Genomic DNA, 16967 nt, shown 5'->3' with positions numbered 1-16967 from the left:
GGACATTCTTTTAGATGTCATATAGAAGAAAAACAGGTCTCAGTAACAAAGAATCTAGGTTGGCCTCATCCATTTGAAGATCATATTTCACCCTCTTTAGCTCACATACAAGGAGATTTTCTGTTTGGCTATGAATCTTCTGGCTTGAGAAAGACACAAGAGAAATAAATAACTACAGAAGCATTTGGCAGAGTTTGTTGTTGCTGCAGGAGTACAGCACAGCTGTGCAGAGCAGAGGGCACTGACAGATATGAGATTGACTCTGCTCACCCAGGTAGAATTCTTGCTTGAGAAATCTCTCTGCCCCTCACCCCTCTAACTCCATCAGTGGAAATCAGACCTCAAGCTGCTGCATGAAGATGAAAATATCAGATTTTCATAATGCCATAATGCCAGTTGAAACTCACCAGCAGAAGGGAAAGCACAAACAATTGGAATGGCAAAGCTATGACCAAATCCATCCTGCCAGGACCAGGTGGATAATCTCTGAATAATTTCTTCACAAAATGTCAGTGGGTGTCGGATTCAGAAATTTTAGTTTTCTGTGGTCCATAACCTGTTTTAGAGTAGGCTCTGTATATTTTTTCAAACATTGTTCTGATAACATGCTCATTCATGAGCATTTTTTGGTGACTTCAGGTACTGGAGTTTGCCATCATCTTAAGAAATATGCCTAACATAGTTTCTGTTACATTAAGCAATTAGAAAATATTAGTCTGGTTTTCAATAAGTAACCATAATTATGCATTATTATTAACCAGCATAATTATCTACTAATAAGAAATGTCTACCTACTAATCTACAAAATAACCTACTAATCTACCTGCTTGCCTACAAAGACCTGCCAAGAGGTACTAGTAAATATTAATCACACTTCTAAGGCACTAGAGGACAAACACCTTAGGCTATGTTCTTCACAGGACTTGTTACTGGGACTACTGCGACACTAAAGTAAATGTGAAAACATATTTCAGCTAAATTGTGGCTGCAGACTGGTCTTCCACATTCCATCCTGAATTTGGAACCTTCTTTACTTGGAAGGAGCAGCAGACTCGGTCCAGTCCTCCTCCTGTCTGCCCTGCGACAGCATCAACACGAGTGCAAGGGCTGTGCTCTTTTGACCCATTTTGTCTGACCCAGAGATAATTTCATGACCTCTGCTATGTTGTAAGAGAGCAGCAGCCATGTGGGTTACACCAGGTTTCACATGCCTGCAGTCCCATCTCCCTGGGAGCTGCCTGCTTCTCTTCCCCACTCTTCTCCCCGGTATCGCCCCAGCACCATCAACATCAATATTGTGCCCTGGTACTTTCCTTTATTACCACACCCTGGTATTGGATTCACCTTTGAATCCACTGCACTCTTCAGCCCAGCATCTTCAGCATCATTCTGGTCTCCAAAGCCCTCAGCAATTATTGCTTCAGGCAAGAGGGCCTGGTGACATCTGTATCCTCCCTGCCCATCTTACTGCATCTCTCCCAACCAATGTAATTTTAGTTAAATTCAAGGTCATCTCCACACAGATCCCATCCTCAGGATTTTGCAGACACTGCAGGAGTGTGCAAGGCTAAATATTTACCATCACAAGTTCCCAATGACTATCCCACAACCACTCCCTTAACCCAGTATTGTTCCAGCTCGCAGACGATCCCATGACACCACAGTTGTCTCCTCTCACCTCCCACTCTGAAGGGCTGCACAAAAAAAGGCAAGCATTACCTCATGCTAATAGGGAAAGTGTGATTAATATTTTCTCTATCTTTAATTTTGTCAGCTCACTCACTAGGTGACATAATTAATGAATAAATATACAGATTTGTATTCCTACATGGTTCTTTGTTCTGAGGGACATCCTCTGTTCAGTGTAGAAATATGCAAATACCTTTCTAGTGGGTGCCTGCCTATCACCTTACCCATGCAGCAGGAAACAGGAGAATTTTCTCAAGACTTGCTACAAAGGATTGAGAAACACCTGCTGCTATTATTTCTAGGCACACACTTGGCAATTGTACTTCTCCCAGCCCCAGTTAAAAGAATTTGAAGGCTGGATACATCTTGCCTCCACAGCTCTGAATTGGGGATGAAAGTGGGATAGCTTGTGTCTACGTGGCTGCTGGATAGCAATGTCTCTTCTTTTCCTTAAGCCACCTCAGCAGTATGGCTGAGGTGAGAAATTGGAAATAGAAAGCAAGTGTTGCACAGAAAAAGGAGAGGTTTGGGTAAAACCATCACCTGAGTGTCTGTGCTTCCCCTCACGAGTCTGATTTACTTTTGTCAGTGATAAAACAAAATCTGTCATTAAGCTACTTTTAGAGACAAAAGAGTCAAACAACAGATATGGTGGAGAGAAATGGTTTTAACAAAAACGTCTGTCCTGTAGGATTCATCCAACTGTGGAATTCATCCAACTCCCAGTAAAGAACTGAAACCTTATGACAAACGTCAGGAAATATGGGATATATATTCCCCCACTGATATCGTCCACATAATTTTACCTCTTTTTTCTTTTAACAGCCATGCTCTCTTCACCTTAAAAAGAAGCTCTTGTAATTAAATGCCTCAGTGGAAAGCCCACATCTGGGTCACAGTTTAAAGGCTGTCGTCTCTGTGCTGTTAAGATGATTCCTTGTCAAGCACAGGAATGAGTAGACACATGTGCAAGCAACTGGGCACATTCAGGCAAGACATACTTGTCAGCCACTGAGTCTTTGCAGTGATTTATCTGGATTTAGGGTTCACTCCTGCTTTCTGTGCAGATTTCAAAGGAAATTGCAAACATACATATTCATCATCCTCTCTTAATGGAGGTACAGAATCAGGAGCTAAATAAGAAAAGGGCTTTATTCAAAATTACAAAACAAATGGAATGGACTGATAAATACATTGGATTTTTTTTTTAATTATGTTCCATGAACTTTGCACTCTGACTGATAAAACTGTGGAGGGTTTATTTTGTTGTCCCTTGGAGGCACATTTTTGATCCTGAACACACTTTCTTCAGAGTAAAATATACCAATATTTAGATCACTTTTATTTTCCATTCATGTAGACACACAATTTGTGCTAATTGGGGTGGGGCTGGCCCAGCCTCATCCGCAGTGGGCACAGCTGTGAGCAGCAGGTGAGCAGCACTGACAGCAATGAGCCATGGAGTGCCCAGGGCACTGACCAACCACCAAAGGGAGCAGAGGGCACACAGGTGCAGGGCATCAGCATGAGGGGATAAAAGGCTGGGACAAAGAACAAGAAGGGCAGATGCTTGCAGCCTTCTGGGGTGATGTGGTGTTACTTTGCATAGGTTGAAGCTTTCTGGTATTGTGTGGTGTTACTCTGTGTATCATGGCTGTCTCAACTGTGATATATGCTGCAACACATTCAAACAGGTAAAAATTTATCTGTGTGACTGGGTTAGCTGTAGGGTGTCCCTGGGGGTATGACAATCATGTTTGAAGTTCTTTTGTTTGAGTAAGGAGTATATGTTTCTTCATGCTGCCGTTGACCAGGTTCAAAGGGCAAAAAGGGAATGGCATTTTATCCTTTACTACTGAGCACTCCTTGAAGTACTACAGTCTTCATTTATGGCAGCCACCATCTGTCTGACCTACTCATGGAGCCTGGTTAACTGTAGGATCTGAACAGCTCGCATTTCAGATTTATTCATCCTCACACCTGATGGAGGATAATTTTCCTGTTCCTACAGTGGAGAAAATGAAATATTTGGGGGGAAATGGTTGTAAATGACCAAGTAACTCGTAATGTTAGAGTGGAAAATATGCCACTGCTGTTCAGACCAAAGGAAACACTTAAGTGCCCAACTGATTTTGGTTTTAATTGAAAACAAGATACTGAATTAGGCTAAGATGAGTTTAGAGCAATATTCACTTTGCATTAATGGATACGACTTGCAGGAATAATTTTTTTCTTAATGAAACTCCACATAACAAATCATGAGAAATATATGTTATTATGAATCCTGGGTTTATGTATTTAAAGCTTGGAGGGAGGAGGCAGGCAAAGGCTAATAGAGTAGGCCAGCTGAGGCCCACCAAAGAAAGGCCAGTGCAGTGACCTGTGTCCTGTGTCTTCTTCCTCTGTGCTGGATGGGGAAAGGATGGCTTTACAGACGGGGAAAGAAATGGAAACTGCAGGCATGTAACTCGCATTTGTAAATGTCAACTGTGCCTCTCCATATATCAAGGGACACAGAGCAGTTCAAACATTCTCTTTAGCTCACTCTTCATGTTTCAGTGTCTTTCTCCTCTGCTGCTGTCACAGCCTCCTGTGCTCTGGATACACAGCAGCTCTGCCTGCCCCCACAGCCTTTGGATGCTCCTGCATGTGTGCAAATGCACAGACCTGCATTTCTCAGGGAGGTGTAACCAGCTGGAATGATTAATGAGGAATATTGCTGCATCTCCTCTTATTCCCTTCTTTGTCCCAGTGTCAGGATTGCCATTGCCATCTTTGGTTTCCCATTGCCTTCCATCCTGAGAGAGCTTTCTGCCTGTACACAGGGAATCTGCTGTACAGCCACTTCAAAGTGCCAAGGAGGTAGTAAGGTGTAGGAAGGCAGCTGAGGAGATGGCCTTCAGATCCTGACCCACCAGATTTGCATCTTTGGTGCCCACAGGGAGCAGAGGAGTTTTGTTTCCAAGGCTTGCTCTCACAGAGGTGCTGTGTGTAGAGGGTTGTATGGGCTGCAAAAGCAGCACTGCTGGGAAGTCTGGTTACCTCAGATGTCTGTCCCTGGTGTTGAGGGAAGTGAGCCCAGACCAGAGCTTCTCACACACTGCAGGACTCACAGCAATGCTTTGCTTTGCATCTAACAATACACAAAACTGTGCTGCAAATTACTAGGGGCTCTGTCAGGATTTCTCTCTATTTTTCTGAATTTCCTATTTTAAGTTACACCCAAATCTACTTGTCAGGTTGTTTGAAAGGTTGCTTGAAACTCCTTCAGAGTTTACAGGGAATCTGACCCTTGTAGCATCCATGTGGATTGCACAATTTTTATGGGAAAAGTTTAAAAACACATATAAATGGTGTGTCAGGGGCTCTGTGACTGCCTGTTCATAGAGTCAGCGGAAGCACTGGCTAAAGGCACACAAGTCCTCTGTGCCACAGATTTTTATTTTTTTTCAAGGGCAGTTCTGCATCTTTTCCCCTCCCCAACTTTAGCGTAAGGAGGACACCCTGCTACTGCTCTTGAATCTGGTATTAGGAGATATCAATGGAGTTTTATTTTTCTCCTATTTTCTCCTGAGTGTTTGGGCAGGAAGCTCAATAGCATCCTTTCTGCTTTAATTTGACAGTTTTCTTCCCCTCTGCACCCACAGAGGGTGAAAGAAGTTTAATTCAATAGTAAAAAGGAGAATTTCTAACAGTGACATTTTTTTCAGAGAAATCTTTGAAACATTGTGCATTTTTATTATTGCAGTCCTATTCCATTTGGCAGTGTATGTAAGTAATCAAAAGTCTAATAAAAAATGTGGTGTAAAGTAGGAAACAACATTGAAAGTCAAACTCTGTACAAAGCTATAGAGAGATGAGTAATTCTCACTTCCCTGGGCTTTGGATCAAGTCTTTATAGCAGAGAATAAAGAACATCTCTCTTCCAATAAATAGTAAAATTGCCACTCAGTGGGAAGGGGCACATAAAGGGTGCTCTTTCAGTATTAGAGCTTTTACCCTACCAAAACACCAGTTATCTCCCAACAATTCCATAAACAATGTGGATTTAAATCTACATGAGAACATGTAATAGATATAACCAGAATCTCATTCCAAAGTCCAAATTTTCTTAATTAAAAACTACTTCTTATCCACAGTGTATTACATACAGCATCCATGTTATCTGATTATGTTTAAAAGAATGCACATGCAATATTACATTCTGGCACTACATAAACCTAGATAAATTCATAATGAAATGAAGCAAACATTATTTATCTTTAAAATCCAGGCACTAAACTTGAATATCCTCCTGGAAATTTTAATTAGTAATTTTAAAATGCTAAAGAAAAGTATCTGCTCCCAGTTGTCTGTTCAGGTTAAATTAAATTATTTCTGGAAGTAATATAATTAGAATCCTTTTAGTTCTTAATCAATATTTTATTTACATTTATTTTCCTTGTACTACTTGATTAGTTCTTTTGAAAATGGTGGGGTAGGTAGCTTATTTTCAGTTTATTATATACTCACATGTATCTACACTTTCAGTAATAGATAAACTTCTTGCAGCACAACAACAGCATAGAAATCATAAAATTATGTTTCTTCAGCTTGGCAACTGGAATTCTACCATGTCTCAACAGGAATTGCATTAATAAGTTTTCAGCTGACCTAAGTTCCTACATGAAAATGTCTTTCCTGGAGACCATGTAGGTTATATATTACACAAAGGGCCTGATTCACGTGGCTTCTTTGAAGCTTATGCAAAAGGAATGGAAAGGAGAAAGTGACACTTATTCTTATTTAGCTACACTTTACACCCTGACAGACCCAAAGCAAAGCCTTGAACCTGGAATGAGCCAAGCCCTGCACCAGCTGGAGTTCCACTGATATTAAGGACTCCACATAAGTTTCCCAAAACAAACACACTTCATTACTCACCATGCAACACAGAATGGCATATTCCTACATATAAAAATCAGTTGGAATAGAAATCCTATCAGCAGTGGTCAAAAGGGGAAAGACTGTCTTTTATTTATGCCAGATTTCTGAAGGCTTTGCTTGGTCTTTTCTCTGTGTCAATCATGACACTGTTTCACTTCAGCCACAGACTGTGCTCTGCAAAATGGTGTGAACTCTATTTCCAGTCACATTTGAATTGAAATAGCATGTGGCTAAGTTAGACTGATGGAGGGAAAAATTTTTTTCAATTTTTCTGGTTAGTCATTACCTCTCTACAGACTTTGTTTCTGCAGAGTTCTTGTGGGCTATTGGTGTCAGCAACACAGATCTCTATCTCTGTGTCCCTTTTAACCCAGCACATGAGATCCCCAGTGTCACAGAGTTCAGCAGGTGGCTGCAGCCACAGAACCAGCTCTCCTCAGCTGATGAGAGGAGCTGTGCCCAGTGTGCTCTTAGAGCAGGAAAAAGGCAGTGTCTTCCCAGCAGTGTGAGCTGAAGGCATCAGCAGCAGGGGAAAGTCATGCAAGGTTCCTCAGGTTTTATGCAAATTGCTTAAGACTTGGCAGGTCTGTTAAGATCTCAGTGCTGGCAGACACATTGTGTGTACATCTGAGGTTTGGTATATTTATGTACATAGAGTGTGTATGCCTAAGCAACGAAAATTGGTTGGTCCAGCGTTTCACCAAAACTGAAACCCAAACAGAAATTTTGTGTTGTTAAACAAATCCTTCACATTTATTTTAAAGTGTTTCATTTAAATTTTTTTCCTCTCCCGAGCCAGAAGTTAAGTACAAAATCCCAGTGCTTGCTAAAGAAAATGTTTTTCCGAGACCTTTGTACCTATTTTGTATAACCTGAGCCTATTTTGCATAACCAAGAGGGTAATTAATCTATTTTAGATAACTATCCAAGCTGAAACTGTTGAGTGTTCATAGTTAAGTAGTTGAGTGATATAAAAATGACTTGATTTTTTCAATATTTATAAAGGTATGCATGTAGTGGTGAAAATTATGACAAGTGCAAGCTCTTGAACACCTCTATTATGTATTTCCTTTACCAATGTATCAGATACAGGTTTCCATATCCTCAAGTGACTTTCTAAACTTCAGAGTACTCTGTACTTCAGAGCTCAAACTTCAGGTTATAGTTTGAAAATTATCTAGAAATAGCATAAGTGTTGAAGTGTCTACAAAGGGAGAAATAGAAAATGATCCAGAACTGTTCTGAGGACATGAAACAGGGGGGCATGGCTGGTACCTCGGGAAGGCCAAGCTGCCATCCAGACAGACCACAGTGAAGAAATGGAACCTCTGGAACCTCACGAAGTGCCAGTTTCTGCAGCAGGGAGGGAACATGCCCAAGCACCAAGATGTGATGGGGAACGCCTGTTTGGAAAGCAGCTTGGCAGAAAAGGCCCCAGAGGTCCTGGTGGACCAGGAGACAGAAACACGACCTTGTAGAAGGAATGCTGCTGTATCTTGGGCTGCATTAGGAGTGTTGCCAGTGAAATGAGGGAGATGATCCATCCCCTCCAGTCAACACCACACCATACCAGACCACATGAGCTCACCAGAACAAGAGGGATGTGGATTTTGGAGAGTTTTTAGTGAGGGACCACAAAGATGATGAAGGGACAGGAGCATCTCTCCTGTGAGAAAATGCTGGGACTAGAGGAGAAAAGGGTTGGGAGAATCTTTTACAATTGTCTGAAGGAGATGATGTCCAGTGACAGGGGGAAGGAATGGACAAAATCACAGGAGGCTCCGTATAGAACCTCTTTTTAACCATGAGAATGAGCAGGGATTACCAGCATAGTCTTCTCATGGAGGCTGTGGAGACTCCATTCCAGGAGATATTCAAAAGTCCTCTGGATATGGTCCTGGTTCACTGGCTCTTGGCCCAGGATGGTTGAACAGGAACAAATCTCCCATTTCCTTGAACCCCCTGTTCTGGCTGCTTTCACTTGTGTACCTCTGACTCCTCCTGAGGTCCTTTCTGGGAGAAACAAAATGGAATGTTCCAAATCTGAACCTTTTTGAGATCAGAATGTCTTTCACGTAAGAAACGAAAAATAGATTATGTCTAAACTTAACTTTACAATTAAAATGCATTAGAATTTGCTGCAGATTAGCCATTTCAGTCACATTTTAAATTAATTATTTATTTTGGTAACTGCTGGGAAGACTTCCATTATTTCTTCACGTGACCAGACAAAGACTGAGAAGACTTGACTAGTTTTATATGAGCTAACAGAAAAATCAGAGAAGTACAAAAACCTCAAAAAGGTTTTATATATTTTTACCACAAGTATAGTTTAATTATATTAGTTGAAACTGTTCCTGATTACAGGATGCTGGTGATCTAAAACCCTGTATTAAACCATTTTTAGGTCTTCATGTGTTACTTAAAAGTTGGCGTTTCTCTGAACAGAAAATTAATTAATTTGATAAATATTCCTCTTATGGGTTCAAATAAGAAAAGTGTGTTAGGACTTTGAGAGAAATTTCATTTGCCAGTCACACTAATGCATTATTCTAAGTTAATGAAAAGGCTTTTTTTTTTGTTTGCTAATGTTTTTAATTTGAGTTCTCACCATTTGCTGATGTTTACATTATTTTTTTTAACAGATATGTTATAATGAGCATCAAGTTAAGATCAATGGTTAGTAAAATTTATGACACTATTACTCAACCAACCCTTAAGCTCTATTTGACTTCATAATATTTCAGATGACATAATATTTCAGATGATTTGATGTATGCAAACAAATATCTAATTCAGCTACTGTTACATATGTACTTAATGAATGTAATGACGTTAATGGAACTAGTCAGAATTTTTTCAATGCAATAGCTTCTGCTCCAACTGAAATTGTGCCAAAACTAGAACATTTTGGCAACAATATTAGCTTTGAAGTTTCACAGGGTTATTTCTAAACTCTAGAATAGGCTTCCTGGAAGATGAGAATAAAAGATGGAAAACCTGAATTTCTTGAGCCAAACATGAACCATTTGGCCAAAGTCCCATTTTTGCCAAAAGTTTTGCCACACTTTCTTTCCAGATTAACACAAAAATATTTTCAAAGAAAAACACATAAAATAAGATCCTCCCACTTAGCCCTAGGTCCTTGTTGGAATTGTCATTATTAGACTGTAGCAGTTTCTCTGGGTTTATAATGTTATCATTGACACCTCCTCAGCTGTGCTGTGGTTAATTGGGAAAACCTAAAAACCATTGTGTTTGCAATGACAGAGAGTGTTTGGTTGAGCAGTGTTTCAAATTGCTGCAAACTTTCTCCACAGACTGGATGGCACTGGATTTTGTTTAGGACAAAGGGGAAGGAAGTTGGGTCCTGTCAGGAGGAGCAGAAATCCCAGGATGAGGGCATGGAAGGAGCCTGCAAGGCTGGGCTGTGGATCATCCTGGCAAGGAGGAGTGGCTGTGACTCCCAGCGGGAGTTAGGTAGCTGCTGTTTTTGAATATTGACTCAGATGCATTCTTTCATCTTAAAATGCCCAAGAACTTTTAATAAATCTCAGTCTGGGAGACTGAAATGGACATACTGCAGAAAGACAGAATTAAGATGTCTTAAGATAAAGGTTGAAAGCCTGAACCCAGTTTGATAAAACAAAGGTAATGATGGTTCAGAGTGGTCAAGCTGATCAAGTCAGAATTGCTGAGGGACATATTTTAAATACAGGTTTAATTAAATGATTTGGATAGAGGACTTTGAAATTTAGGGAAACCAGAGATGGAGATCTTGCAGCAATGAAAGAAGGGAGATATGACAGAGTATGACAGATGTGAGCATAGATGTTTCAGCAGAAAAACAACAGATTAAGCACAGCCTGGAGAAACAACATAGATGTGTAAGAGAAGGAACAGGAAAAGATAATTCCTAGTTCATAACCATGGAAATAAAAATAAGTTGAAAGAACAGGATACAGTAACCTGAATACTTGATTTGCCCAATTAATTTGCTGTTGCTTGTGCACTTAAGGAAGGACTGTGAAGACTAATCATTTTTCCACTCACTTCCAACTCCAGGAAAAAAGATTAAATGTGATTTTTTTTTTAATGAACTTTGCTTTGAATATGGGTATATATAAGTAAAAACCATCCAGGTGCCCCTCTCATTTAATAACCAAATTCAGGACTTTCTTGGAGTAAATTAGTGCTCCATGTTCAGTTCAAATGCCAGCAAACAATGATCTGATTTTCTGAAATGGAAAGTGCAAGACATCTCAGAATAAACATTGTATCCTATGACTTAGCAGGAATCATTCATTTATCACAGTGCTGCCAAAATACAGAGGAATTGCAAATGGTTTAGGTAATTTCAAATTACTTCTGGGGCAAGCACCCAATCTGAGAGCTCTGAAAACTGAGCTGTTTAAAAATAGAGAGCTCCCAAACATAATTTTTTTTCATTTCAGGAAGCTGTAGCAGTAGTATGCCAGTTTGAGATCCAATCTAGCAGCAGCTTTGGTCTAATACAGTGACTATAGTCCAAATGTCTGTAAATGTTTTGTCTGGTAGATCCAAGTGATTGTGCGAGCAGCGCAGGAGGCTGTACCTGTGGTAATTAAGAGGTTGCAGGCAGCTATTTCTCTGTGGAATTGTCAGTATGCCTGAACTGACCTGACAAATGCATTCTACACTTAACCAGCACAGGGGTTCACAGGCATCCCACCAGAAGCCATCCCAAACCCCACCTTGAAGTTAATAGGACATCAAAATTTAGGACAAAGTGTTAAAAGTTTCTTGGTTTGAAGTTTCTGAATTCTCTCAGACCTAGGAAGGTGTAAAGAGAAGTAACACATGTCCATACCACTTGGTTAATTTAACAAATATTCAATTAATATCTGTGTTAAGCAATCAGTTGGAGCATCTTCCAGAGCCTGCTGTGAGAACAGGATGGACACAGGGTGAGCTCAGCCTGCACTGCAGCTCAGGCATGAGGAGCAGGGGTAGAAATGCACACAGATCATGGCTAGGACAAAACACTGCAATCCTCCCATTGTGCCTTCAGCTCTTGTCAGCAGTGTCAGCACCAGCACACAGGGAGATCTAGTACCTGACACAAAGAATATCTGTAAAAGTGCCATAGTATCAACTCCCTTCTTCCCTCACATTCTTCTGCTACTGTGAAATTGTCATGTGATAAGGTTAGAGAAAGAGCAAATTATTATTATTAATCTTTCAGAAATCTGTCTTGTCTTTCTTGATTAATTTTTTTTAAATTTGATCCAAAAAGTAAATTCTCTCTTTAAAAATTATTTCAAATAAATAATCCAGTCTCAGACCACTTAGGTTTTCATTTAAAAGGAAGGCAAAATAAATTAGTTTGGTACTTCATAATATGTATTGATCTACTGGGCAGATTTACAATACAATACAATTTAATTTATGGAGTATCTCATAATACTGACATCAACAAAATTACTTACAGTGAATTTTAAACACATTATCATAGCATATCCATTGACTAACTTAGAAAAATATCTTTGCTTTATATTTTTTTAAGAAAAGCTGAACAAAGAAAGATGTGGTTTATCCTGGAAGAAAGAAATTACAAATGTCAGGATAACGCTGAGACAACATCAGCTCATCAACAAATATCTGGAAGCAGCAGCTCACGGGTATGCTCAGCTGCAGGGAGTTTGTTCAGTGTAAAGTAATGAAGGTATGTATTTGATGTAACTCTTTGCTTATTTCTATGGAAAGCAATTTCTACGGAGAGCAATTATGCTGGATTCTGCACCTGGGATGTTGTAATCTTGGATGTATTTATGAACTGGGGGACAGGAGGCTGGAATGCAGCCCTGAAGAAGGGGATGTGGGAGTTTTGGTCAATGGTGAGCTCAATATGAGCTCAATTTTCAAGAAACAGAAGCAAGAAAATACACACCTAAATCTGATGTAGAAAAACCTAAATTAAAACATATAGAATGAAACAAAGAATGACACCAATCCGTTTTTGATAACATAGTGGTTGAGCAATTTTAAATTTATATGGTCGGCCTTGACAGTAGGAATGGTCATTCCAAATACTTAACATTCTTTGTGATCAAACCCAAAAAAGGGGGAGAATTAACTTACTGAGAGAGCACCAGAAATATGACTGCAAATGGAATAAATGTATTCATGAATTATTAATAATGATATTGATAATTATATAAAGAAATTTCAAATATTTATTAATTTTAATGAAATAATAGTGTTTTATACAGCTTCTTTCATGCCCACTTTGGTACACAAATGTACTGAATTATGGTCTGGAGTATCTCTACTTGCTCTTACCTGCTCTACCTAGGCTCTCCCTGACCTATCATGGTGAGAAACTCAGAAGTTGGTGCACCTTCTGTAATAACCTTTCCAACCCTGCCCCAGCCTGTTCAGCTTTGCATGAAATGAAATCCTGGGTGGGCCAGGGACAGCTCTTACTACATTCAATTACTGCCATCAATAAGAAGGTTTCCCTTTTGGAAAGGTGCACAGCCAGAATAGCAGGAACAACACATAAATCTGCTAATCTCTTTCTCTCCAGCTCCAACCCCTGCATTACATATCCCTGCAATTTCTGTCATAAATATTTATATATGACCAATCAGCTAATGTGAATTTGGTGCAGTAAAACTATTCTGAATATCTTTCTATATTTTCATTATTTCTTTCATTGACCTGTACTGTAGTGATTTTTGTTTGTTTTGGTTTTTTTTCCCCTAAACATTACAACTTATCATTTTTCAGGCTTTAATTCCAAAGTAATTTGATTCTGGGCAGGGGAGAGAGCCCAGATAAATACTGCTCTGCAGGTACTAGCTGGTGTTTCTATTTCAGGAGTCTGCTGATTTCTGGAGATAGAAGTTACTCTTCAGGATGATAATTTTCCCAGACTTCAATGCAGGCTTCTTGTTAGAATTTTACTGGATGTGGACAACACTATTTGTTCAGCATGGTGAGCACTGAAAAATAAATCATGATGAATTTTCACATTTTTTTATTCTTAACTAGCACTGTAATTTTCCTCTTCTACTATAATTATATCCATTAGAAAATACAGCAGTCACAGAGTAAAATAAATATCAGTTTTCAAAAGGCAAGGACACAATATAGGCAGTTTAAGGATTAAACAACACTGAGTAGTCTTTTCTACCCTTTTTTCAGTGGAATAAATGACCACAGAAGATACAGGCAGTTGAGAAAGTAGCACTCTACTCTGCAATTAGAAGTGATGGATAAAATGAGAACAGAACTGCAAAGCTGTCATTTTCAGATATTAAAAAGACAAGCATTTTTCTAAGCTAACTGAAAAAATTATTTCCTCATCTACTTATTCTGCTTAGATGTCAAAAATATAAAAGCTTTATAGCATTTAACATTTTAATGGTTCTGGAAAAATAGCAAAGTTAGGCCCAGTTTTCCTCTAATTGAGTTTTCGTGGTGAGAATTTTTTTCTAGAACCTCAGAACATGATGAGCTGGAAGGGACCCATCAGAGACTCCAACCCCTGGCCCTGTGCAGGTCACCCCAAGAATTCCCATGTGCCTTGGGAGCGTTGTCCAAATGCTTCCTGAACTTGCCTTTGAACTCAGAGTGGACTCAGACCCTTGGTTTGAGAGGAAATTAATATTTGACAAGCAGATAACATAAATATAGAATATTATGCTACAGTTCTGGTGGCATAAATTTGGAGTTAAAAGTAACATTTGTTAGTCATGATAAATTTGCTTATTTTCATTTGTCTTGTGCTTTCGTCCAGAATGCTACAGTTCTGGTGGCATAAAATTGGAGTTAAAAGTAACATTTGTTAGTCATAATAAATTTGGATAAATTTGCTTCTTTTCATTCGTCTTGTGCTTTCTTCCAGTTTATGAGCTTTCTAAACAGTTTGTGACTGTGATCTGTAAGGCACATCCAGACTCCAGGAATGAACCACACAAAGCTCTCCTTAAAAATGGGGCCAGGGTCAACTTTCCATTTCCCTTTAAACCCATGTCAAGCTTATTTTTGCCTAGGTTCAAGGAGAGAAAACTCCCTCAACATTTCCAGAGAGTTGGGACAGTTCTGAGCTTTTTCCTGAAAAAAGGAAGTTTCCCTAGGACACTAGTGCTTTAGATATGGGGTCACTGCTAAACAACAAAGTAGCACAAAATAAAGTTTAAAAATTCACATTTTTGGAGGAGAATTGTCAGCAAGAGCTCACCTGCTGCAGTGCACAAACCAAAAAACTTGTCCATGAAAACACTGCTGAATATGACAGATAAAGAGAGATCCAAAAGGTGGAAGGTCCAGGCTGGGTTCTCAGCTCCTGGAAGCAGCACCATGGCTATATTGGAGTCAGTGCATCAGTGTGGATTTCTCCCTGCCAGGGCCTGGCCATCCACAGGCACTGAAATGTGTCCCAGGGCTTGTTCTGCCAAAGCCATTTTGCAGCTCTCCCAGCACAGGACAAACTGTGCAATGTTCTGCAGAACTGACTAAGTGCAAGGAAGTCCTCAGGCTGCGCCCCAGCACCGAGCTGATCAATGTTCAGGTCCTGAAGAGCAGCAAGTGCAGCACTTGTTTCAATATTGTTTTCCCCAAGAGCAAACCTAATGTTTCTACCTGCCCTTGAATCACTTCTGGTTCACAGCAACCTGTGTCAAGAACACTACCACCATAATACACAACCCCAGGGAGCACTGATATTATGTAAACTGCAGCATAATACTTAACATATTAAATTCAATTTTTCAGTTTAGCTATTCTCTGCCTGTTTTAGTTGGCTTTAAACTAGACAAATTTCCAGTGCCAAATGCAGCAGTTGGAACTGACCACCTACAGCACAAGATTAAGGAAATGAAAAAATGCTGTGTGTTTGTTCTGAAGCTAAAACCTCCTTCTCTTCAGCGAAGGAACTTCATTGATTATAAGCCACACAGCTTTAAATTAAATAAAATCGAAATATAATGAGCTATTGTAGAGTGAAGGATAGTTTATGTAAGGTTTTCAATCTCATAAACTCTAAGGGAGGTCACTCTTCTGCTAACAGAATTTTCCAGGCTTCTCTACAAAGGATAAATTTATCTGTAAACCTGGAAATTTTATTATAAAGCCAGTACAAGTAGGGAAAAGAAGTTGATTACAATTCATTTGAGGCCTTTTTATTTCTACATACCTACCCTGTCTGTAAATAGCATCTTCTTGACAATTTTTGTGGCTCTGTGGAGAAAAGCCCTGGTTTGTGTAAGACAGGAGCCACAGCTCCAGTGCCACACAGGCTCCTGACTCTCTCAGCATCTCTCTGACACTGCAGCATGGAGCTGCACAGGAGCTCCTGGAGGAACACAACTTCCTCCCCCTGCCCAGACACAAAAGGTGTGGAGTAACACCCCTGGAGTTATTCCAGCTCCAGTGAACCTGCTCAATGGCCATGAACACCCACAGGTGAGAGACAAAGCCCTGACTCCAGAGGCAGGAGTGCTGCTGACTGTTTCTGACAAAACAGAGTACATACTCATTTCTGAGTCTTGCTAGCTCAGTAAATTCCTAATATTTAGGAATTCAGCCACATAAAACAATGAAAAATCGAGGTGTAAATTAGTTTAAAACTCTAGTAGAATGATCCTAGCAGTCTTGGAGTCATTACGATGCTTTCTCAAGTACAGGTACAGTTAGTTGGTTGGAGGATGTAATGATCTAGTTTAAAATATGTACCTTAACCTAAGTTCTATTAAACAAAATAATTTCATTACAGTTTGTGTGCTGGAGAATAACAATAATATCATGGGTGCTACTCTGTGATCTCTCTCCCATCCTCTCTGATATAAATCTAATATTTAATATAATATTCAGTATAGATTTCTGTCTGCCCTTTTTGTCCACTGAAGGAGCATGACTGAAGACTCCACATTTCCAACTCCCATGTAAGGAAAATAATTTCTATTTTCCCATTTATTTTAAAGTTTTTTGACCTGCATACTTACATTACTGCATACTTGTGTGAAATACAAGAGGTTTGTTTAAGTTACAAGTCAGCTTGGAGAGGAACAGAACCATAGGAAAAGAAAAACATAGTACATGTTCAGTGCATACCAAGTATGGAATAATCAGATTACTTAAAATATATAAAACTAATCTCAGCCAGCATATTGGAATTTTACCCAAATTCTAATAGGTTTGAGTAAGTACTTTCCAAACCAATAAAAGTGTCAGTTTTCTTCACAGTGCTCCTCCCTTCTGTTTAGTTCATGGTTAAGTCGTTGCATGTCAGGTGGCTGCTGCAAAGGCTGCTCTTTGTTCCACTGCACCAGCTCCACACGTGGTAGGTGTGGGATATCACCAGGAGA

General features: G+C 39.6%; 1 long non-coding RNA gene across 1 annotated transcript; it reads left to right on the top strand.

Annotated features, from left to right (window-relative positions):
- The first annotated feature begins 3261 nt into the window (after window positions 1-3261).
- On the top strand, window positions 3262-15741 carry LOC120508610. The gene is made up of 4 exons (XR_005629027.1): window positions 3262-3383; window positions 12161-12319; window positions 13477-13594; window positions 14507-15741. It is a non-coding gene; the product is annotated as an uncharacterized LOC120508610 (long non-coding RNA).
- Window positions 15742-16967: the final 1226 nt, after the last annotated feature.

Source organism: Passer montanus, unplaced genomic scaffold (assembly GCF_014805655.1).
Source record: "Passer montanus isolate IOZ18808 unplaced genomic scaffold, ASM1480565v1 scaffold48, whole genome shotgun sequence".
In the NCBI taxonomy this organism is placed as follows: Eukaryota; Metazoa; Chordata; class Aves; order Passeriformes; family Passeridae; genus Passer; species Passer montanus.
Note: the sequence above shows the minus strand (reverse complement) of the source record. Positions and strands in the feature narration are given on the sequence as shown.